General features: G+C 36.4%; 1 protein-coding gene across 2 annotated transcripts in view; it reads right to left on the reverse strand.

Moving 5' to 3' along the window:
• The window catches only part of col6a4a (collagen, type VI, alpha 4a), a 98,853-nt gene extending 74,782 nt beyond the window's left edge, over positions 1-24,071 (reverse strand). For both annotated transcript variants that reach the window (XM_030158057.1, XM_030158056.1), the window contains exons 1-2: positions 24,026-24,071; positions 40-103 (exon numbers count right to left, since the gene is read on the reverse strand). The gene's annotated coding sequence lies outside the window, so the exon portion shown is untranslated. The remainder of the gene's footprint in view (positions 1-39; positions 104-24,025) is intronic.
• Positions 24,072-24,436: the final 365 nt, after the last annotated feature.

The raw sequence follows: 24,436 nt of genomic DNA on the forward strand, positions 1-24,436 counted from the left end.
CCGGGGCAGCTGAGGCCTCACAGCTGATCGGAGTGTTACCTGGAGCAGATTCAGCTTCTGGCTCAGAGGCACTTCAGCAGGACGTCCAGACAGTCTGAGGACCCTGACAACAGAAAGACACATTAATGCTCTGCTGCAAAAACAGTAAATATCTGGATTACAAGATGTGATTTTAGATAGGTTTACAAAATTTTAATGGTGTCATATTTTGCTAAACCCACTTTTATTAGTCTTTGGTACATTTATTTGTGTATTTGGGGACCCTAATACTTCAAAAAGTTTGAATTTGAACCTTCCAGGTGCTCCAAAGCCATCTTTATTTTCATTTTGGCAAAAACTGAGTGGATTTCTACAACCTGTTTTAATTCCTTCTTAATTTGTTGTGTCTATAATTAGTTACATCAAAACATTTGCACACGTAAGGTCAAGACTCCTGACAAACACTTCCTGGGGGGTTGGGGGGGGGGGGGGTGAAGTGGCTCACGAGCATTTTAAAGGGCCAGCACTCAAAGCATTACTAAGAAATAGGGTTGAAGATGGACCTGTGGAGTTTAATTAATGAAGAATTCAGACCCAAGCACAGCATTTACAGTTTATGTAGACCACAGGGAAATGTTTTAAAATGCATAATTCCATTTAAAAGCAAAACATTACACCTTCAAACCTGCACAACTCTCCCAAAACAAGCAAAACCACTGACAGCATTTAGAAATCATGTCCTAACCTTCAACAGTCAGTTATGAACATCCTAGGAGCATCTTCAGACCTTTTGTCATAAATGCAGAAGTCAGATAAATTACAAAATAAATAGACATCTTTAATTCAATGACTTGAATCAGGTCTCTGGATGTCCTCCAACTTTAAAGTTACAACATATTTTATTCAGACTGTGACAAATCAATTCATGTTCCATCCTCTTAGTTAATTGTGTCGGTTTAAATACAGAGTGCAAAGGTTTCTAGGTGTTAAATGCTTAGCTTTAAATTGGGTGTTAATTGTGTAGATTTGCATGTGTTAACTAAGTGTTTTTCAACCTTGGGGTCGCCTGGAATTTCTAGTGATTGATTAAAAAAAAATTAATTAAAAAAATAGTTTTAATGATTCAATATATATTTCATTATAATTAAAACACCACACACTTTTCCTCATAAAAATCAAATTCAAATAAAATGCAGGATATAATATCTGAGAGGGTATATCTTGACTGGCCCGATCATGTGACTGCCTGTGATACTACACATCAACCTTCCCGGACACAGTCGCAGTCAGAAAACTGTATTGAACAGAGAATAGAAAGGTTTCTTCGCCTGCCTGGCCCAGTTAAGACATCTCCAAGACAAACTGAGAAGCAGACATCAAAAAGGTGCATTACATACATTATATTATATAGCCTAAATGTGGTCTAAAATTAATGTTTATTTGCAACATAGTATAACAAATTATTACGTGATCAAAAACAAATTATTTTTAACAAAAAAACATCTTAGTTTTGAATGTCTGGGGTTGCCAGAAATTTGTGATGTTAAAATGGGGTCATGAGCCAAAAAAGGTTGGAAACCACTGTGTTAAGTGCATAGATCGCCTATATTTACTGGTCTAACTTGTGTAGGTTTACAGCTTTGACATTTGCAGGTTTGCAGACTAAGTTACATAAATTTACAGGTGTACACTGCATAGGTTTACAGGCATAATTTTGCGTAGAATTACAGGCAAAATTTCATAGATAAACAGGTGTAACTGCAGAGGCTTATACATGTAAATTGCACAGGTTTATATTGCTTAGGTTTACAGGTGTAAATGTCACAGGTTTGAAGATGTTAATTTTTCGTAGGTGAATTACAGATCCAAGCATTTGTATTGGATAAAGATTAGATAAGGAGCAGAACACTTTAGTATAAATGTAGATATAACCTGTTTTTAAAATCAGTCCTTAAAATATGTAGAAATGCCCTGATGCCATATTGCAATGATCAGAATTACATTTAGTCAGAGTTAGTCAGCTTTACTGTCAATTCACCATAAGTACCAGAGACAGAAGAGTAAAAAAAAAGTTTCTCTCCAACCCACAGTCCCACTTAGAAGAGTATGTGCAAAGGCTGATAGGACTGCAGTCTTTGTCACTGTGTTACTCGTACAGATGTAGCCCTGACTGAAGGGTCAAAGAACCTGAAACTCAATAAAACAACTCATGTTGTCAGAGGACTTGAGTTCAATAAATATTTTAATAAATTCAATGACACTGTCAAATACAAAGCTCTCAGAGATGCTGAATGTTCCGACCTAGTAGAACTAGCGGACTGTAAACAGAACCAAAGTGGTTTAATGATGTGAGGCAGTTCCACCCTCACACCAGATAAACAGGAACAAATACGCATTAGTTATCAGCAAATGAGACCAAAAGAGACACACAGTCCTGTGTGAGTGTGGTCTGTGTTTACTTCAGTACATTAACAGACACAACATTTGGATTATGTTGTTTCTAGTCAAAGTCCTCATCACAGAAAGTCTGATGACTCAGATCTGGGTCATATTAAAGTCTACAGACCAACAGAGCCACCAGGACCAGGGGATAAAATGATCATCATTATTAATATAATCAATATGCATTTTTCTATTGTCTTCAGTTTTGAGTGTATTTAAATCAGAATATAGACAAAATAAACCATCTTTTCTCTTTTCATTGTGAGACATAAACAAACTGCACTTTATTTTGGCATGATTCATTTTGTCGCATCTGTAAAATACTTAAAACCCAAAAATAACTGTCTGGTTTCTCCCTGCTTTAACTTCAAGAAACAATGGCTTGACATTCATTGTGATAATTAACAGGTATGAAAATGTTTATTGTAATAGTTTAACTGTGTCTATGAACCCCAGAGCTGCATTTTTAACAAGTGGTGCCAGGCACAACAAACTCCACCCCTCGTACGTATTGTAGCTTATTTTGGCATCAATCCAGCTGATGTCATCACGTCTATACATGTGCTGATGTCAGCATGTCAATTGCCACTATACGTGCACCAAATTTGAGGTAAATTGAAACAAAATTGATGTTTTTATAGACATTTGGAAATTCATTCAATCCATTAAAAGTAAATGGGAAAAAAAATATTTTAAAAATTCATAAAAATTGGAACTTTGACCTACTTTTCCCAAAATGTAATCAGATCTATTCTGGGTCAATGGTAATCTATAAACCCTATTTGGTATGAATTCAAACAATAGTTTTGCTGCTAGAGAGGTAAACAAAGAAACAAACCGAGCCAAAAACAATACCCCTGGCCTCCCCTTCGGGAGGTGGAGTAATGATTATGACTTAATATACAAAAGCATGAGCAGAACAGTCATACTCAATGCATTTCTTGTCATATCTCTTGAAAAACATCGTATTTAAGAAAACTACTACAAAACCAATGAACTATATCAATATGTGAGAAATTCTTAGAGTAATGATATTCAAGTCCCTAACGGTGATAAAAGTCCAAAAGGAAGTGGAAAATGTTTTCAGTCTCAGACTTTTCCACATTTATAAGTTCTGCCGCAATTAAAGGTTTTGGTTCATGTAACTTGACTTTATTGAAGATCCGTGTAAACAGATCAGTTCAATCCAATCCCAATGATCTGAAACTGAAGCCTGTGTGAGAAAGTCAGAGTTGAATTCCTGACTCAAACCCAACAACCGACAAATATGTGTCCTCCAGGAATAAATACAGAGCTTTCTTTTATTCCATTTGCATGTTTCTGTTTAATACCAGCCGAGTGGGCAAAGTGGCAGCAACTTAATGAATAAAACATTGGGTCTTGGTATTTTTAGGGTTTTTCTTTTGGGGAAATGTTTGATGCTGAAGATACTACTTAAATAAAAACTCTGTAACTTCATACAACTTTGAACTGATATTACAATGCTTAGAAATATCTTGAAAAAATCTGAAGAAAATCTCATGAGGTTAACACAAAACTATTACATTAAGACTAGACAACGCCATTTTAGCTTATTTATACAGTATCTTCTTTCTCCCTCTGTTCAGTTTATATCCCATAAAGACCCAGTGATACTTTTGTGTTAGTTCCCAAATTAATTTTTCTCTCTATTTAACCTTTATTAAGTGATTTATTACCATTTATCATGATATTATCCTCTCCATTTTGCTTTTTTTTCAATATTTTATTGAAAATATATTTTATTTATTATTTACTTATTACTTATTTTCCTACATTTATTTTACTGATCATGTACTAATCATCATGCTGAGATTACACTTGAAGGTTATCATACCAAAAACAGAGAAAACTTGAAGAAAAGTGACATTTTCAGTAAAATATATCATTAACTGAATATAATCCAAGTGTTTCCATCCACTGTCATTGATCTAACTCCATGGGTTTTATTGGTGAATCAATGTTGTGGAAGATGACAGTGTTTCTACATTCACCTCTGAAAGTCCAAATGCGTCATATCTGATGACCATGAAAAGATGACATACTGCATTTTACACCAATTAGAGGCATGTATTGATAGGATTAGTGGATCAACGGGTATTAAACATTTTAGATCAGTAGACGCATTTGGTCAGTGGGTCTTTATGGGTTAAATGATTTGTCTTGGTCTTGTAACAATGAGAAAATGACATGACCTTTCTGAAGCTCTCTGCTGTGGCGTTGGTAGAGTTTATCTGAATCAGTGGTGGGTGGTCAGGGACAGCAAGGCCTTCAATACAAACCTAAAGAATCAGAATCACTGGCCCACATTTACAGCCTACATTTTTATATTTGTTCCATGATACATTAAATGATTCCCAGTTGTCCATTCTCTTTATTTTGAAGCTTTTATCTTGGTTGCACTGCTTCCAGTAGTTTATGAGTACGTCAGATGGTTTGTCCAATCATATTTCACCATCATATGTTGCCAGGTGAAAGAAACCTGCCATCAGGGTCAGAATCAACAGTGGAGCCTCTGGTGTTCCAAATAAATGGAATAAACATGTTGCTTTAACCAATCAGATTTTATGTTGGCCACACGGGGGCGATAAAGCAGGTGTATAATAACGTCTCAATTTTGAAGTAATTTGATTGGATGCTCAGAGATCGACAGCTGTTTTCCCAACCCACAATGGAGGAGAGGAAATGGATTTAGTCACAACTTTAAAAAATAAATAAATAAAAGTAGTAGTTTTGTTGCATCTAGTGTATTTTATGACCATTTGTGTGTTTTTGTCATTTAATTCAGTAAATACTGGTGATTGTGACTGAGATGACGTACATGTTTCAGCTGTGGCTTCTGGCTACATGAGATATCCTCATTCATTCATTTTCTGAACCCGCTTTATCCTCACTAGGGTCACGGGGGCCGCTTGGAGCCTATGCCAGCTACTTATGGGCGAAGGCAGGGTACACCCTGGACAAGTCGCCAGTTCATTGCAAGGCTCATGAGATACCCGTCAGTTAAATCGTGTTTTTTTGTACAGTATTGGTATTAAAAGGTGGATTAAGGACACTATTGAAGGCCGAGGTGTTAAATACACAGCCCACCACTGATCTGAATCAAGTTTCTAAAGAGCTGATTAAAGCTAAAGCTACTTTCTCACTGTTGCATAAGGTTAATGACATGACCAGCTTTAGATTTCAATATGTGAAACATTAAGGGTGAAATGAGGTTTTAGAGAAGAAGTTCCTTCTGGTGTTATCCTTCACAAATGATGTTTGAACTTCCAACCAACTTCGCATTGAACAGACAAACATTACGGACAGAATTAGACCCAGCTAATTCATTCCTGTAAGTGACTGATTAAACTGAAACAGATGAGGAGCAGCTGTTCATGTTCTGTCCATGTGTTAATGTAGAGACCCAAGACCATGATCAGGAGTTTTTTAAATCCCTCCAAAAAGAAACATTTGAAGTGTTATGATATGATAATATATTATGATTAAGATAATGGTGCAATTTATCATCATAAATTGGTCACATTGCAGCTGCAATAGTAAACACAAATAATAGAATTATGATATAACAATCTAGTCTGATCTCAGTGGCAGTGAACATGCAACATAAAATCACACAAATCTGTATACTATGAATATATAGGACAAGGACTATGAAAGAACACATAAAAACCACACCACCACATTCAAATCTAATTTTTGAGTCTAACAATGAAGACTCAAGAGACAAGCATCTATTCAAGCAACATTTGGGTCTGCATGAAAAACAAACAGGCAGCCACAGGAGGTATGGAATGTATTATTATACAGTCACAACTATACAGCTGCATGGTATTTGCCACAAAACACAGCTTGTGATTGAATGAATCACACGTTTTCAACAGTCGCGGAAAAAAATATTAAATCACCCCTTTTTCTTCAATTTCTTGTTCAATTTAATGCCTAGTACAACTAAAGGTACATTTGTTTGGACAAATATAATGATAACAACAAAAATAGCTCATAAGAGTTTAATTTCAGAGCTGATATCTATCCATTTTCCATGTTTTCTTGATAATAACCAAAATCACTTCAGTTCTTACATCAATAGCTATGGCATTGTACCACCAAAAACAGTGCTTTTAGGCATTCCATGTTTTCTTTTCTGTCTGTTTTAGTCACATGATACACACAGGAGTTAGTATTTGATTGCATAATAATTGTTTTTGATGACTTTTGATGGTCTAATAATTTTTTTCCGTGACTGTATGCAAGTGGTGTGTGTAGATACAGTTGACTGCATTTACTGGCTGTTGGACATGTGTCAACATCTTGTGAATTTTGATAGTGTTTTGCTTGACAGATGGAAGTATTCTACATGCACACACACATTTTTTTGTATGAACTACTAGTAGGCCTACTACCAAGCAGAAAAAAACTACTACATCTAAGCCTCAGGGTTAATGATTTGTTTTAGTTGTTTAGTTTAGTTCTGTAAACAAAGCAAGCAGGAAGAAAGATATCTATCTATCTATCTATTTATTTATTTTCTGGATCCGCCACAGTGTATCCAATGTACACTCACAGTCAATGAAAACTTTGAGACCATATTTTTCGACATAATTTTTATTTTGAAATCCTAAACTGGAATTTTTTCATATGAATCATTTGTTTAGGATATTGGCATACAGAAACAAAAATCTAAAGTTTCAAGAATAATTTCAAAACAAAAAACTTAAAAGAAAATGGCACCTGCCAAACACAAAGTCACAACAGTAGCGGTCCTGGTCGGGAGTTGTCACTCTCTCTCGCCCTGGACACGGCCTATGGTCAACAGAGGCTGTGGTGTTGTGGTGTTCAACCAGGTTTCTGATTGTGGGTTGGGAACAGCCCATACATACGCCTGGCTATATCACTGTAGCTCAAACCGGCCTCCACCATACCCAGTGCTCGGAGACATTGTTCACGTGATAGACGTGGCATGATGCCGTTCACTGGACTAACAATGGTGGCCTTTTTTGGGCCTTTACATAGGCCTTCAAAACCAATCCTCAAATTGTGCAGATACCCACTGAGTATTGCTCAATGTGTATTTGGTCCACTTTTGCAGAGACCAACCCATGTGCAATGAACTGTGACAACATGACAATTCATCATTATCTCAACTACCTGAGCACTAAGTCATCAATAAATCCACAATGAATAATTACAACTCCCCTGCAAGTAGAAATATGCATACATTTCTACCTCAAAGTTTCTAATGACTGTCAGTATATTACATAAGTACAAAGTGAATGCCATGTGAACTCTTATGGTTGATGGTTTATCAGTACATTTATAATTACTTCCCAGCTAGCGCTCAATGGGCGTCACCTTGTTAGATAAATGTTCTGTATAAACAACTTCACTTTAATTTCCTGTAGGGACTGGATGGAGTCTGATATGGACCGGAGATGCCATACAGGAGTTTGTTTGTTTTTTTTTATTGTGTTGGTGTTTGGGTTTTATGCCACCCTATTCCTAAGACTATTAGTACATGGGCAGATATAAGGCCTATAAGTGATAATAGTTAAAGAAATATCATCTGTCCTGGATTGAGATCTATTACAAAAAAACAGTAAAAATAAAGAAAAATTATTTAAATCTGCTCAAATCTGAATAAATATAAACCAAATAAAACATAACTCTACTGCTGTGTGTAACTATGGCTGAAACAAACAGAAGACTTAAATTCTCAAGTTTCATCCAGTCAAACACATACCGTAGTGTAAACTGAGAGTAGCAAGACTTGGCCCAGAATGCACTGCTGCCAAAACATGATGAATGGAAGAATGAATGAGCCCAGGGCAACTTTAAAGGTATTCACAAACAAAGAATAATGTCAGGAAATTATGTGAAATGTACAATTACACTGAGGTGATTATTGGCAACAAAATCCAGTACAAATACTTCATGAGTTTTCATACTTATTTTTCATTTTACTGCTTACATTTTAACACAAATATCTGTATTTTCTCATCCTCACATTTTAACATGAGGCTCTAGTTTTAATGCATTTCAGGTGAAATATCCACTATTTTTTGTTTCGCATCATTGTGCGATTTTACAACATGAAGACTGATTTCAACCTATATTATCACAACAATCGCACACAGAACATATGATCTTGTTGTGAATACATCTGTCAACACTGCACACAATGGAACAAGATGTAAGCAATGAAAAAAGATGCAACAAGACAAAACCAATTTAAAAGACACCAGAGCATGCCTATTGAAGAATATTTTTGGTTCTGAAAACATTGAAAAAAATGTTTAAGACCAATTTAAAGCAGTAATATACATTATCGAAAAGACAGACTAAGTAGAACAGACATTTACCCCTAGAAGTAGGATATTAATTTGTGTTAAAACTGAAGAAGAATGCAGAACTCCTGATATTAAAGGTCTACATTTGGACAGTGATGTTACTTCAGGTGATAAACAGAAAACTCATTGTTTAATTCAATTCAGTTTAATTCAGCTTTACTTATAAAATGCATTTCATGCACAAGGCAGACTCAATGTGCTTCACAACAGATATATAACATAAAAAAACAATCATAAAAAGAGAGTGTAAGTGCAAGTAAATAATCATACGTACACATACTTAAATTCACACATGTGCACATACCCACACAACCACACATGCACACACACAACTCAACAGAATACTGTCAAAAAAAGTATGTTTTTTTCACCTGTTTTTAAAAATGGCTACTGCATGTATACAGAGCATTAGTACATATTTATAGGCATACTGGTAAATATTAAGTCCAGGATCTTATTGGCCTTAGTTTGAGCGCATAGAGAGAGGACATTTAGATGTACATACTGTGGCAGAGTACGACTTCCACCAGTGAGTAAATGTAACAAACACAAACTCACGTTTATATTTCACTTCTACCCATACTGCACATTTACTGCCCTTAGTTCCTTTCTATTCATATTACTGTTTTTGTCTTCTTTTTTTTTATCATTTGTATTTTTTACAATCTGTGATATTCATCCCATCTGCTGCTGTTTGCAGCATTATGCACCTCCTTGCCTTTCATCAGTTACTGTATTTGCACTACCACCGTTTGGTTTATACGTTTTAAATTCTATTATAGCAGTTTATAGCAGTTTGCTTATTCTAATTCTATTTTTACCCCTTTTGTTGCAATTGCATGCTATTTAAATAAAAGGGTGAGAGAGAAACAGTATTTCCATTCTTTTTTTATGTCCTGTGCATCTAGTGAATTGACATTTTTAAAAAAAAGAATCTTTTTTGTACTGGACACTTTACTGAGATGTAAACAAAATCTTGTTGCATTATACTACTTGTGTTTTGCAGTGACAATAGACCTTATTCTATTCTAAATTAGAAATGTTCTCATGAATTTTTTTCAAGTAAGTCTAGATATCAAGTGGGAAAAGCATAAACTCCTGGGAAACTTGGCGTAAAAGAAGAACAGACTAGTAAAAAGAGTGGTTCTGTAGTCTGGTTTGATGTTTGGGCATTGCGGTGCATGTAGGAAACCTCCAGCTGAAGATAATGAAGCAGTGGGTAAACCACAGAATGAGTATAAGAGGAGTGTGAAAAGTGTGTAACCTCACAGATGGAGGTGTGTGAACACTGTGTATAGACGGAGGTGTGTGAACACTGTGTATAGATGGAGGTGTGTACAGTGTGTATAGATGGAAGTGTGTGTACAGTGTGTATAGATCAGGGGTCAGCAACCTTTAACACTCAAAGAGCCATTTCGACCCGGTTTCCACGGAAAAGACAACACTGGGAGCCGCAAACACTTTTTGACATCTGAAATGAAGATGTTAGCCTATATATACCGTAAATTCCGGACTATAAGCCGTTACTTTTTTCCCACACTTTAAACACTGCGGCTTACACTCCGACGCGGCTTATACAATGATTTTACCGGTACCATGGCTTGGTGCCGCCGCCGCGGCATGGCGCACCTCGGTGGTGCCGCGGCGCACCTCACCTCGGGGCCATTGCACCGCCATACCATGGCCGCGGTGGTGCCTCGGCTCGAGGTGCCGGTGGTGCCGCGACACCGGTGGCACCCAGTTGTGGCACCGCGGTGCCATGGCACCTGACACCGAGCAGTGGCACTGCGGTGCAACGGCACCCGGCACCGAGCCCTGGTACCACGGTGCCACGGCACCTGGCACTGAGCCATAGTACTGCAGTGCCACGGCACCTAGCGTTGGCCCCGAGGTGCCGCGGCACCTTGGTCGTGCCATGGCACCTGGCATCATTAAATGTTCTATTTTCTTCAGATATTTTTCTTTTCTTAGATTTCTCCATACTTGGCCTACCTGGGGTTGAAAGTGTCGATAAATGTACGGCGTTTTGGCGGGCTGTCGGAGAGTGTGACGCATATTTTGAGCGACGAAAAATAATACTATAAATAAATAAATAAATAAATAAATAAATAAATATATGTCACAGTAGAGATTGAAATCCAGTAGGATTCCTAATCCTACTAGGACAGATAGTAATTTTAGTAAGACATTAGGATCTGAAGATTGGAATTCCAATCTGTCCTAGGAGAATTTCCAATCCTACTAGGACAGATTGTAATTCTATTTGGAAGTGGGATCTGAAGATTGGAAAAATATGGCAAAAAATATAAGAATTCTGTCAGGACAATCTCGAATTCTATTAGGAGAATGTCAGATTATATCAAAATGTATGGAAAATAGACTGAATCATTTCACAGCCAAAATTCCAATCAATTTCAGCATAGGTAAGCATACAATTTCGCCATCACTATTCCAGCTGAATTATTTTCATATCTTTCATATCTATATCAGTGTAAGGAAAAACCTTTGTAGTATTACTTGTTTGAAATTTTGAAGTTAGCTGTAGACTAACGTTAGTGTCACTATTGAGTAGTATGTAGCACATTTAAGTATTAGAAAAATAACTGACAAAACCTCTGTAGTATTACTTGTTTGAAATTTTGAAGTTAGCTATAGACTAAGTTCATTGTCAGTATTGAGTAGTATGTAGCACCTTTAAGTATTAGAAAAAAAACAACTGACAAAACCTCTATAGTATTACTTGTTTGAAATTTTGAAGTTAGTACTATAGACTAAGGTTATTGTCACTTAACTAGTGAGTAGTATGCAGCACATTTAAGTCTTAGAAAAAGTCTTTGAAGCTTAGCTATAGAATATTAGATTCAAAGTCTGTGTAAATTCTGAATAAAATCATAGTTTGTAAGAATATTGTTGTTTCTATAGAATATTAGATTCAAAGTCTGTGTAAATTCTGAATAAAATCATGGTTTGTAAGAATATTGTTGTTTCTATAGAATATTAGATTCAAAGTCTGTGTAAATTCTGAATAAAATCATGGTTTGTAAGAATATTGTTGTTTTTTTTACTTTTAACCCTACCATCTAGACCAGGGGGCAGCAAAATGCCAATGCCAACTTTAACATCGTACATTTTCTGAATGGCTTGGCAACAATTAGATAATAATAAAATTGTATGTTGCCATGGCAACGGGTTGTTTACAGGTACGTTTTTCAAATTCTACCGATTTCTGAAAACAAACGTGTCTCATTTACATACCAATGACAATTACAAACAGCCATTGAATAAGGTTGGACCAGATAGGACAGCTGGCATCCTGGTTACAATGTGTATTGACCCAAGGGCCATATACTGTATCTAAGATATGAAAATAATTCAGCTGGAATGGTGATGGCGAAATCGTAGGACAGACTGAAATTCCAAAATTCCAATCTTCAGATCCCACTTCCAAATAGAATTACAATCTGTCCTAGTAGGATTGCAAATTCTCCTAGGACAGATTGGAATTCCAATCTTCAGATCCTAATGTCTTACTAAAATTACTATCTGTCCTAGTAGGATTAGGAATCCTACTAGGACAGATAGTAATTGTAGTTTGTCCTAGGACAAACTCAAATTACTATCTGTCCTAGTAGGATTAGGAATCCTACTGGATTTCAATCTCTACTGTGACATATATATATATATATATATATATATATATATATATATATATATATATAATTTTATTTTAATATTTCGAGATCACAATAATCTTACAGTTTACAACTACAATTAAACAAACGAACAAACACAAATAAAATACTTTGTTCAGATATTGTGCAGTTTTGATGTCGCAGGGCATTCTGCGCATGCCGGCTGCCGGCTGACACGTCAAGTGCTGTCAAACGTCTCCGAAGAAGGCGAATGCTGATCACCGAAATTGCACAAGGTCTGAAGAAAGAAGTTAAAAACTTTGACTTAATAAGAAGACGTGATACACAGTTTTGAGACAAATAACATACACTTCAATCGGACACTTATAATTTATTTTCCCAAGCCACGCAGAGACGCAACATAAGGATGAAAGAGCCGCATGCGGCTCTGGAGCTGCGGGTTGCCGACCCCTGGTATAGATGGAGGTGTGTACAGTGTGTATAGATGGAGGTGTGTGTACAGTGTGTATAGATGGAGGTGTGTGTACAGTGTGTACAGATGGATGTGTGTGTACTGTGTGTACAGATGGAGGTGTGTGTAAAGTAGGGGTGTAAGAAAATATCGGTTCTGCAATATATCGCGATATTTCATTTCACAATACTGTATTGATATTAAAACGTACTGTATCGATATTTTTAGGTATTTATTCAAATGCAAATATTGTGGAGGTTCATTTTTGTTTTTTTTCTTTTTTGTTTATATTTTAGTATTATTTAACACTCTTATTAAATAATGTTAGTTCCTTTGTTGGGACTGAACTAACATAATGTTCTGATGTTAGTTCTGAAGTCAAAGAACATGAACGTTTGAAAAGGATCTTAAACTGTAATGTCTGTAAAACAATTTAAATTTTAACACAGGAACATTTTGTGATATAGCATTAGATCTTGTTGCAAATCAAATAAAAATGGTGTTTAGTATTTGTGCATATTTGTGGTGTAATTCAAATCTTCAAGGAAATAATCATTTTTAAAAAGAAACAAACAAAAAATTGCCTTTTTAACAGTATCAAGATATATCGTGATATATTGTATCGTGATCCTAGTATTGTGATTTGTATTGTATCGCCACATTCTTGCCAATACACAGCCCTAGTGTACAGTGTGTATAGATGGAGGTGTATGTACAGTGTGTATAGATAGAGGTGTGTACAGTGTGTATAGATGGAGGTGTGTGTACAAATGGAGGTATGTGAATGCTGACCTGTTGATCTGATCTGTGCTTCAGCCTCTGCTTCTCCTCACTCTGCGTCCAATGACAGCACATCCACACATGTAAACTCAGACCAAAAAAGGCTTCGTCTCAGTCTCACTCACACAAACACAGAGACAGTGTGCGTGTCGGAGGATTGATGATATACACACAGACACAACCAGGTCAGAACCTCATCACACAGCGTTCGGGCGTGTTCGGATCCGTCTACATCATGTGACTGCGTCGTCCTCTGATACAGTTTGAGAGGATGTTTCACTTTAACCATAGGATGAGTTTTTTACTTGATTTGTGCCTTTTCTGCATCAACTTAAGGTGAACACGTCATCTGTTTATGCTAATAAGATCATGATTTCAACATGTTTCACCTCATTTTTTGTTTCGTCTTTTACATAGTTTTTATTTTGTTGCATCTTTTACATCACATTTTACACACCTTTTTTTCGTCACCAAGATGGTGCCGGTGAGGTTGGTTGCTGTCATACCTGCTCCTTCTTATCATTTCCATCTAATTCTGACGTGGAATTAATCCTGGGTCAATGAAGATTCTAACTCAGCGCTTCAAACCCACTCCACTGCCCTTTATTCTGTTCATTTAGGTTTTGTTCATTTCTCTCTGACAGTGAGTTGACAGTCTTGTGTTCGTCTTTTGCATCACTTTCAACTTTTACATTGTTTTCATTGTATTAAATTTTTCTGTATTCTTTATGTTGTCACAAATGTTATGCCATTTTTTATCTTGTTGCATCTTTTACAACATCTTCATTTTGTCAAATCTTTTATGTGGTTTACATTTCATCATCCCTCACATTTTTGTCATCATGTTGCAACTTTTGTGTCATTTACCTCTTGTCACAAACTTTACACCTTTTTTTATTTTTTGCATCGTTTATATCTTGCTCCATCATTTATGTTTTAACACTGTTTTTGTCTTGTTTCATCTTTTTACATCTTTACATCTTGGTGTGTCTTCATTTTATCTTGCTGAGTTGAAACTCAATTACATTAAATCTCAAAAAGGTTCAGTTTTATCTTGCTCCATCTTTTATATCTTTGACATCTTTTATGCAGCTTTTGTCATATTGCACCATTTCACTTTAATCTCATTCAAAACGTATCAAACCTTTTTAATTTTGGGATGATTTTACAAATGTTGAAGCAATTGGACTCTAGAACAAACCTACAGAGCAAATTAGACCAGAACTGGTTCAAACATTGATGATGCTTGGAGATAGTCATGTTTATCACAACACATTCAGTGTTTGTATGAGCTCATCATTCAGAGATTATGGAAATAAAAACAGACCTGTCAGGAGCATAGCTGTGGCTTTTGGCAACAGTAGTATTTCCGCTGTTTATTTCATGTTTTTGTGGGTTTGCACAAATGCACATATAAAATACTGAGAGAGATGAATTCCCTGCATGTCTCTAAAATCTATGCTCATGATCTAAAGTATGTGGTGACCTCTGACCTTATCTGATCTCTGTGTTTACTGGTTGAAGGTTAAACTGGGACTGTCACCGTTCAGCATCAAAATGAGGAAAACTGTTGTCACTGAACCATCAGTAGCTGGGTTTCCATTACAGTTTTCCGCAAAATAAAAGCAATATTTCTACAATTTTGACAAACGATTGTAGATGTTTCCATTGAAGACCGTTTTACTTCTGGTGCGTGATTCTAGTAAAGTCCCGTCTACCCGTCTCACAATATGTTTTGCACAGGGGGGGTCCATGCGTACCTCACAATTTCACTCTGCAACATTTAATGAACTGTTATGTTATTGAATGTCTCGTGGCACCGGACCTATCATGCCCTTGGCTAGTGAAAATGTGCAAAATGTGTTTCCATTACAATTTTGCACTACTTCTACATCAAAATGTCTCAAAAACTGCCTTGTGAGAGCATAAAAACATTTTTGCAATCTTTGAAAGGTTTTGTGACATTTTTGTGTTTTTGTGACATCTCTGTGTTGTTTGAGTTGAATTTTATGGGAGGATTTTATAAAACTTTAGTTTGGGTGAATTTTATTTGGAGAGTCTAACAAAAAAACCTACTCCTACCTACTTAGGTGCACTGATAAAAGCTTATGATGCCCCACGACCACTCCGCTCGTCTAGGGAATGTTGTCTGGTGGTCCCGAAACCTTGTACAAGACAAACCAGGCTCTTTTCATGGGTCGTTCCACATTGGTGGAACGATCTACCAAGCACTACCAGAACAGAGGCATCCCTGCCTATCTTCAAGAAGCTCCTGAAGACCCAGCTCTTCCGAAAACACCTCCTGTCCTAGCACTTTCAAACACTCCATTTTAAATATATTATTATGGTTATTCTGTTAGGCTTTTTAGTCTCCCACCTGACCCAGGACCACCACAGACTGATTACACTCTATGTATTCATCATAACGTACCCCATGTGTCATCCCCCCCCCCCCCCCCCCCCCCCAGTCTCTCCATATCTCTATCGCTCTCTCTTTTCTCCTCCTTTACTCTCTCTCTCTCTCTCTTTAACCCCAACTGGTCAAGGCAGACAGCCATCCTTCAGGAGTCTGGGTCTGCTCGAGGTTTCTGCCCGTTAAAGGGAAGTTTTTCCTCGCCACTGTCACCAATCACAAGTGTTTGCTCCTGAAGGATTCTGTTGGGTCTCTGTAAACTTAATTTGATTCTGATTTGAATTGATAAAGCACTTTGTGACTCTGTCTGTGAAAAGTGCTCTATAAAAATTTACTTTACTTTACTTACTTACTGTTGTTTTACTTGCCATTTTTATTTGACTGTTTTAATTGTACAGCTGTTTTTATGTCTTCTTAATCTATTCTTGTATTTTTAGTCTATAGTTGATGCTTTTTAATCTACTGTACGACACTGTTTTTAATTGTACAGCTGATTTATGTCTTTAATCTATGACTGTATTGTATTTTATTTATTTATTTTATATATTTATTTATTTATTTATTTATTTTTATTTTGGTTTTCCCCTGTAAGTCGCTTTGGAAAAAAGTGTCTGCCAAATGCATAAATGTAAATGTAAAAAGAGAGATTTAGTTTTCAGACTGAGCTCTAAAATAAACCAACTTAGTAATGACTTGTAATTTAGTGACTCATACTTGTTTTTTTGCATCTTTGCACTTTATGTGCATGAAAAACAGAAAATCATTGGAATTCATGTTCTTAACCACACCACTGGAGACTTTAAGTTTAGGCAATAGCAGTGTTGTACTTTGTTAGTATTTAAACTAAACATGGTCTTTCCCTAAAACACAGACATTAACTGGTTGCTATTGATTGTTAATTGGTTCAGCTAAAATGAGGCTTAAACAGAGATCACTGACATTGTTGACTGGGTTTTTTTTTTTTAGTCTAAGGTTTACTTCCAGATCTCTTGATATATTTGTGTTTGTCACTTTGACTGATGAAAGTTTGTGTCCAGCAGTTTAACACATATCATGTTTCTCAGCTGCATCATTCTGGACCATTTCAGTGTCAGTATTACTCTGATTGGCTTCTTCTGCTCAGCAACAGCAGCTGATTGGTTAAAAAAAAAAATCTAACTGGTGCTCAGAGCTTAATCCAGGACAGACTGTGTGTGATGTAACATTTATCATTACGAGAAAGGTTTTCTTTTCAACTCGGAAGGTGGAAAAACAGTCGAGATTCATCATCATTTACTTGTCACCGTCAGCTGTGGAAAGTGTGGTTAAATTATTAGAACTGGATTCTGGACTCAAGATGGCAGCGGTCCTTTCCAACTGAAAATTATTCACTGATACAGAAACAAAACCTCTGGCGTCTGGGTCCATTTACTACTGGCTAGTATACATCGTAAAATTTGTTTTCAAGTCCTTCAGCACATTTAAAAAGGTGACTCACAAATGTTGTTTTTCTTGGTTTGATTAAATTCTTTTTAAGTGTCAACTGTTGCATCATATTTCTAACAAAAATATGAAAAACCAAGGAATCACAGGTTATACACATTCACATGTACATGACAATAACTGCCAATTTGCACAATATACATCCCATCCAAATTCAACTACATGTTCCTGTATGGACTACATTGAACAAAAACACAGTAAAAGACAAAGAAAGGGCAAAGAACACTATCTGCATGTGCACAACTGTGCTGCATCCTCACAAACATTCACTGTGTCAGTAAGTCTGCAATAGTCTGTTTGGAAAACTGAATTTGGCTGGAGTTGATCTGAGTGATTACAGTTTAGTGGTGGAAGCAAAGGAAAAACTGGCCCTCTTATGACTGGTCACGTTCAACAGTCAGACTTCACAACCTCTTTGACTTAAAGTAATTAGCCACTTTTACACAGAGATCCTGGAAAAAAGGTGGGATGGTGATCCCATCTTTTACCATTGACCGATTTCTACAGCCAAGAAAAAGGAGCAACAGAGGTGAGACAGGCTGGACTTTTACACAGCGGACCTGTGTTCAAGAATCACAGGGGCGGTGACACAGAGCAGCGTATAGTGTGATGTATAACTTGCGTGTCAGAACTACCCTGAGCATAGCGGTGTTGCTGACCTCTTTCACCGTTCCACAAATGTTAGCATGGATAGAGTCCTCTGCCTGAAGTGACAACATCTTGCAGACCTCGGCATCTCCCCAGTTCAGCATCTTTCTGGTTGCATTGATATGTTTGTTTGCTGTACATGGTCCGCACTCATTTTTAAATCCCCCCCAGCGCAGGGGCTGCACACACAATATATCATCAAAACAATACACATTCATTATGGAACAAGAGGTAATCCTTTTCCATAGGGTTCTGGAATCATGATTCTACCTTTACCACAGCTCTGTTAATACCTCCAGAGGCATTACAAAGCCATGATAAAGAGGGGACCAAATGAGCCCACCCTTTTGTTTACACAGACGTTCCATAATAAAGGCGAAATATTCCCGAAACAGAAGTGCTGTGTAAAAGGGACTTTTGAGAGATGAACACCACAGAATAAGACAGCAGGGGGAGTAATATACAAAACCACCAAAGAATCAACCCTCCGTATCCACAGACTGTATCACTCACTGAATAAAATATAACTCTCATTGTTTACACCCATCTGTATTATGGAATTCTTTTAAAAAAAACTAAGAGTTGGTTATTTTGACAATTGGTAAAAATAACAATGTTTTATATCTTCACATGCTGCATCAGCTGATAGTTTACATTATAGCCCTGTTAGTTTAGCTCTATAGATGAGCTTCAATGTTTACTACCAACAGTGCACCTCGGTGCACGTGCACCTCGGAGGCAAAAACACCAGTACCAGCTACCAGCTGGCTCACATACACCTCAAGGTTCTCCCCTGGAATTCGTGAAGGAGCGAATATGTTAGCTCTAAAACTGTCCATTAACTGTTTCTGTCCAAAAGCCGATCCCATCTTCTCTTTCACGGCCGCATAATTTGACTTAACCGCATCGGAATGCTGTCCCATAGTAGAAAAGCAGACTGTCACAGACGGGTGGGGAGCAGAGGTTGTACTAGACATTTTTATAGTCCGTCATTTTGACGGACAGGGTCGTAAGAAGTCCGTCATAACATATTATTATCCGTCATTTCAAATTTTTATTTTTTAATGATAATGAGATATATTTAGTAGTAATTAATGTTCAAAAACATCTCAATGATGCAGCAGCTGTAGTTGCTGCTGGCTGATAAACCAACGTGATATCACGACTGGCATAATTATATACTCCACTTTTAATTGGTGTGTCATCTGTAGACATTATAAGCTTTCCTTGTGTATGTTTACGCAGTGTCAATCCCATGCACTGAGGGTTAGGGTTCAGGTTCTGTGAACCACAGATCTGGACACAAACTGACGTGCCATAACACATGAAAGGTAGAAAATGCGTACATTTAACACACCAAATGCCATCAGAACTGGTGTATAACTTGCTTGTCCGTCATCCTTCACTGCATCAGTCTCTCTGTTTTCACCATGTTTATCAGTGCCATCACATTTACTGGGCTTTGAAATAACTAAGGAGACTCCGCTGTCTTCACAGTTTGCGCTAGCAAAGCAGCATCTAATTTTGGCTAAAGTTAGCTAAACAACAATTACCCTCAGTAATTTAATCTGTCAAAATGACGGACGGCCTTCAGAATCTTCCGTCATTTAAAAAAAAATCAGTAGCGGAATATTTTCGGTTAACTGGTCCTCTGTCTGGTAGATGTCCAGTACTTCCAGATCTGAAGTGTGCACTGCACAGACCAGCATTCTGAAGTTCCTCCTCAGACCAGTTCTCGCGTCTCAATGCCTGCAACCATAACTTTCGCCGATTTTTCTGGAAGGGATGTTTGTCAGCAGGAATTCTGTATAAGTTTAAATCCTTCTTTGTGTTCTTTCTGTTCTAACAACCCACGGAACAGTAAGACGACGGCATCATTCACACTGGCAGTCAGTGTTTCTCTACGAACTCGGTGTGCTTTCTGCCTCCAAGGTGCGCGAGCAGCATACGTCCTACGTCATCATGAAACTGATCTATTGGTACTGTCCATGTGAATAATGCACGCATATGTCTAAAATCTAAAAGAGGAAAACTACATAGTCTCTTTAAAAAGCATAGAGGAAAAGAGGAGAAACCGGTGCTTTTTGATAACAGTTCTACATCCACAACGATAAAGGTATAGCTCTACATAAACAAGGAATAAATATTAGGTTTTATTTCTTGCAAAATAAGTTGTTTCACCACTTTCTGTTCATAACAGTGGAAGAAGTAGCTCTGTAACAACGGACTGACACTGACTTTCTCTTCTTGGTGATTCAAGTTCTATGTTTTGACAAAGGCGGCGGTGATGACCTTCACTCAGGCTTTAATCATATACATACATGTCTATGGACGCTGATTAGATGTTATGTTTAACATTATCCTATTATTAATGTGATGAATGACCTGAGAGCAGTGCAGGCATACTTTCAGTCCCTGTAGTGATGAAAACTGAAGCGCTTTGTGTTAAAACACAGTTCACAGAGTTGAATAGAAACAGATGAGTTCAGTTCAGTTACACTGACATATGGAAGTCCATTAATGACTACAGTTCGATGTTACATAATGTAAAATAAAACAGATTTCTTACATGGTTTTCACATGTTTACCTCTGCTGTTCTGATGGAACTTTTTTCATCCATTTTAATTTTATTCAAGAATTATTAGAAACACATTAACCTCAAAACTAACAGCTTAAAAGACAATTACTACATTTAAAATAAAACTGGAAAAAAAAAAACAAAAACTGTTTATGCCTTTGTCCAAATGATAAAATCAGAGCTGCATCTAATAACTGTTTTCACGGTTCAAGATTCTTTTTTTTATACTAGTTTGCATTTTTCATTGTAGTTTTTTTGCACTTAAATGTTGTGTTCTTTCATTTCTTTGTGTGTTTTGCCATTGTAGTCTTAATCCAGTTTCATGTTTTTGTTTTCATTTAGTTTGTGGTATTTATGTTTCATGTTTTGTCACTGCAGCTTTTTGTTAATGTTCATTTCATTTTAATTTAGTTTTTGTGTGTTTTTGTTTTGTGCTTTCATTGTGGTCTTTGGTTTAGTTTTCATGGTTTTAAAATCTTTTCTTTCTTACTTTCATTTCTACCTTTCATCCACTAAACAATGGCGTATCTAGTTCTTTTTGCACAGACTCAGTCTAGAGGCTAAGTTTCCCTTTGATTCCACTCCTTATGCTAAGATTAGCAGCTTTAATTAGTCTTTGTAAACACTGGACTCTGTCATAGATTTAGACACAGACAATAGTGATGGTTTATTGATTTATTGAAACACTTATAAAAAGCAACAATAGACTTTATGTGAAGGTAATTGTCTTATATTAAAACATAAAAGCTTCTAATTACATTGGGCCAAATGCAAATGAGTTTCAGATGCAACATTCTCTTTAATTACAGACACTGTTCAGTTTTATTTTCAGACTTGTTTGAGCAGAAAAATAGCTGAAACCAAATGAATATTTAAGTGATGCAAACATGTGTTTTACATTGAATTATAATGTGGCAAAATGCACACTATGAACTGAACAATGTGCAGTCTGAGGTTTTGTGTTTCATAACATTCTTCTAATAATGATGATCAGTTTTCAATCAGCCAAGTACATTGTGGAATAAATACAGTACAGCAATGGAAAATTACTGTGTAAAAACCTGAGTTTGGTTCTTTAAGATCACATTAAATCACATCTGCACACGATCAGAAATTTATAGAGATTCTAAAGTGTTTTAGGTTAAGAATTAATACAAATATCAATGACTATCAGTAAATTAAAGCCCATCCCTTTACATTTAATGTTTAACAGCATCTGAAAATCATTATTTATGCTGCATTAAGTGCCTGTCAACCTCTCAAAGTCATGCTTCAAGCATTTAAATCTGCTCCATTTTATAGTTTAATACCATTTTGGTGATTCTAAAGTTATTCAAAAGGCTGTTCTAGTTCTTTAACTGCCAATAAAAAAATAAAAAAATCACAAAAAGAAAGCCTCCTCATAATAAGATATAAAACATTTTATTAGCTTTTAACAAATGTTACGAATGAGTGAAACTGCTTAATGTCTTCCTGCTTCATGTTAAGATTTTATATTCACTGCAATGAATTCTTTTCAAAATAGATGATACTCTGGATATAAACCTATTGGTTTCTGAATTGCAGTTTTTAAGCCAGTGTTTTGTACGATGCCATGTTGGCTTCTTGGAGCTGGAGGTGACCAATTTGGACAAAAGGGAAGGAGCTGCAGGAGTGCAAGTCATTAGAGTCAACCCTAAGGGGTAAGCTAATGCTAACTTAATGATACAGTACAACAGTAAACTTCATTAAGTATTACCTAATTAAGTCATTTTACAACCTTGATTCTAAAAGATATTAATCACATATATTTTATCAAAAAAAGAAAAAAAAAACCCTCTAAAGTCTGAGTCGGCAGGCCACCCTGACTGTGAGATCTTACTGACAAGAAAAATTTACAGATGAAATATCAGATTACTTAGTAGAGATTCCAAATAAAACAAATGAGACAGGAATGAGCCTCAGAATAAAATTATTAATTTCAACTGAGTTCAGTGTTTGTCTGTAGAAGCCAGGATTCTTTGGAGCGAACCCTAGTGTCCATCAGCGGTATTACAACTTTTTGCTACTTACATATTGGCTTAATTTGGAGCTGAGGCCCTTGTTCCCTTGAACTACACTCAACTTTTACATAAAACAACTTCATTAACTCATTGAAACATGAATTAAATTGTGCTCAGTTGTGAAATATCTTAAATGAATCCTAAAGATTATCATTAACATGTCATCAAGGTTAAACACTCAACTTTAACAGTTGAATAAACAGAATTTTTAAGTTGTTTTATAGTATGAAAATACTGGTATAGTTTGATTAAAATTCTGATTAAATCATGAACACAAGCTGTGAATGATCAGAAACAGTTTTGAAGGTGTTAATGAGTCAAAATCTGATGATCTGAAAATTACTTTGCATAAAACAGAAAAGCACCAGTTGAAAAAAATTTCCTGAAAACACATTAACTCTTTAAAAGACATTAAATTGTGTAAAGACATGCTGTATATGCTGTTCCATGAGCATGAAAACACAACCTCAATGAAATATGCATTATATTCTCCACTGATGGCTGTGAAATATCTTACTTTCATGGTATTTATCATTAAAGTGTCATCAGTAATGAAAAATGAAAACACCTGGTAATAATAATTTAACTTAAATAAAGAGACCCCTGTTATTTCACTTTTTTCCTCTCTTTTTTAAAATATTGTTTTGGGGTAAACTTGAGCAACAGGTTAAAAAAAAGGAAAATCCATTGTAGTCCTTCAATTTTAGATCAAATCATGGTCAAAAGTCCACAATAATATGAAATATTATATTTTAAAATTAATAATGAGTGAAAAGTTAAATAGACAGCTTCTGACATACATTCTTATTAATCATAGCTTCATGCATGCATGTGCAGATTTTAAACACTACAGTATACAGATACAGTATTTTAAACTCTGCAAAGACATGTCAAATATTTTCCTTTCACTGAATATTGAAAGTAATTAGCTTTAGTGTCAACCTGTAATCTCAAACAAAAGCACATGGAAACACTTCAACATTTTGTTTAACCTCTGTCAAAATCTTAAACCTCAGGTATTCAGAAGAATTCAGCTTTAAAAAGGCAGAAAGTCTGAATCATATTGTAAAATGTAAGTCTTGAATTATATAGACTTGCTTGTTCTGACAAAAAGTGACACTTCCACTTTTTAACCCTGGTGTTAAATGAGCATTACTCTGCAGCCTGTGACACTCATGCATTGTTACTTACAGATGAACTGCTGTGCTTCCTCGAGCTCTGAACGCTGAACAGGAATCCCAAATCCATGTACGGAGGTCCAGACTCCAGACTGCAGGAAACTCCCCCAAAAGACCACCACGCCCCCCAGCCCTGATCCTTCACAGACACAGGCCACATTGGTCCAAGGACAAGTAAAAGGAAAGCTCAGTCTGAGATGAAGAAAAACTGAAGAGAAGTGTGAGAAGAAAGCTAAAGATTAGTCTAAGTTAAAGGAAAAGTAAAGATTACTCTGAGATGAAGGAAAAGTGAAGACTAGAAGCACTCGGAGAGCGCAGACCTCCGCCAAGGCTGATCAGTGGCGCCCCCCGTGGGCCCCCCCACCCCCGATCACCACCAAAATTTAATCATTTCTTCCTTATCCCATTTCCAACAAACCCTGAA

This window comes from Sphaeramia orbicularis, chromosome 16 (genome assembly GCF_902148855.1).
Source record: "Sphaeramia orbicularis chromosome 16, fSphaOr1.1, whole genome shotgun sequence".
Taxonomy (NCBI): domain Eukaryota; kingdom Metazoa; phylum Chordata; class Actinopteri; order Kurtiformes; family Apogonidae; genus Sphaeramia; species Sphaeramia orbicularis.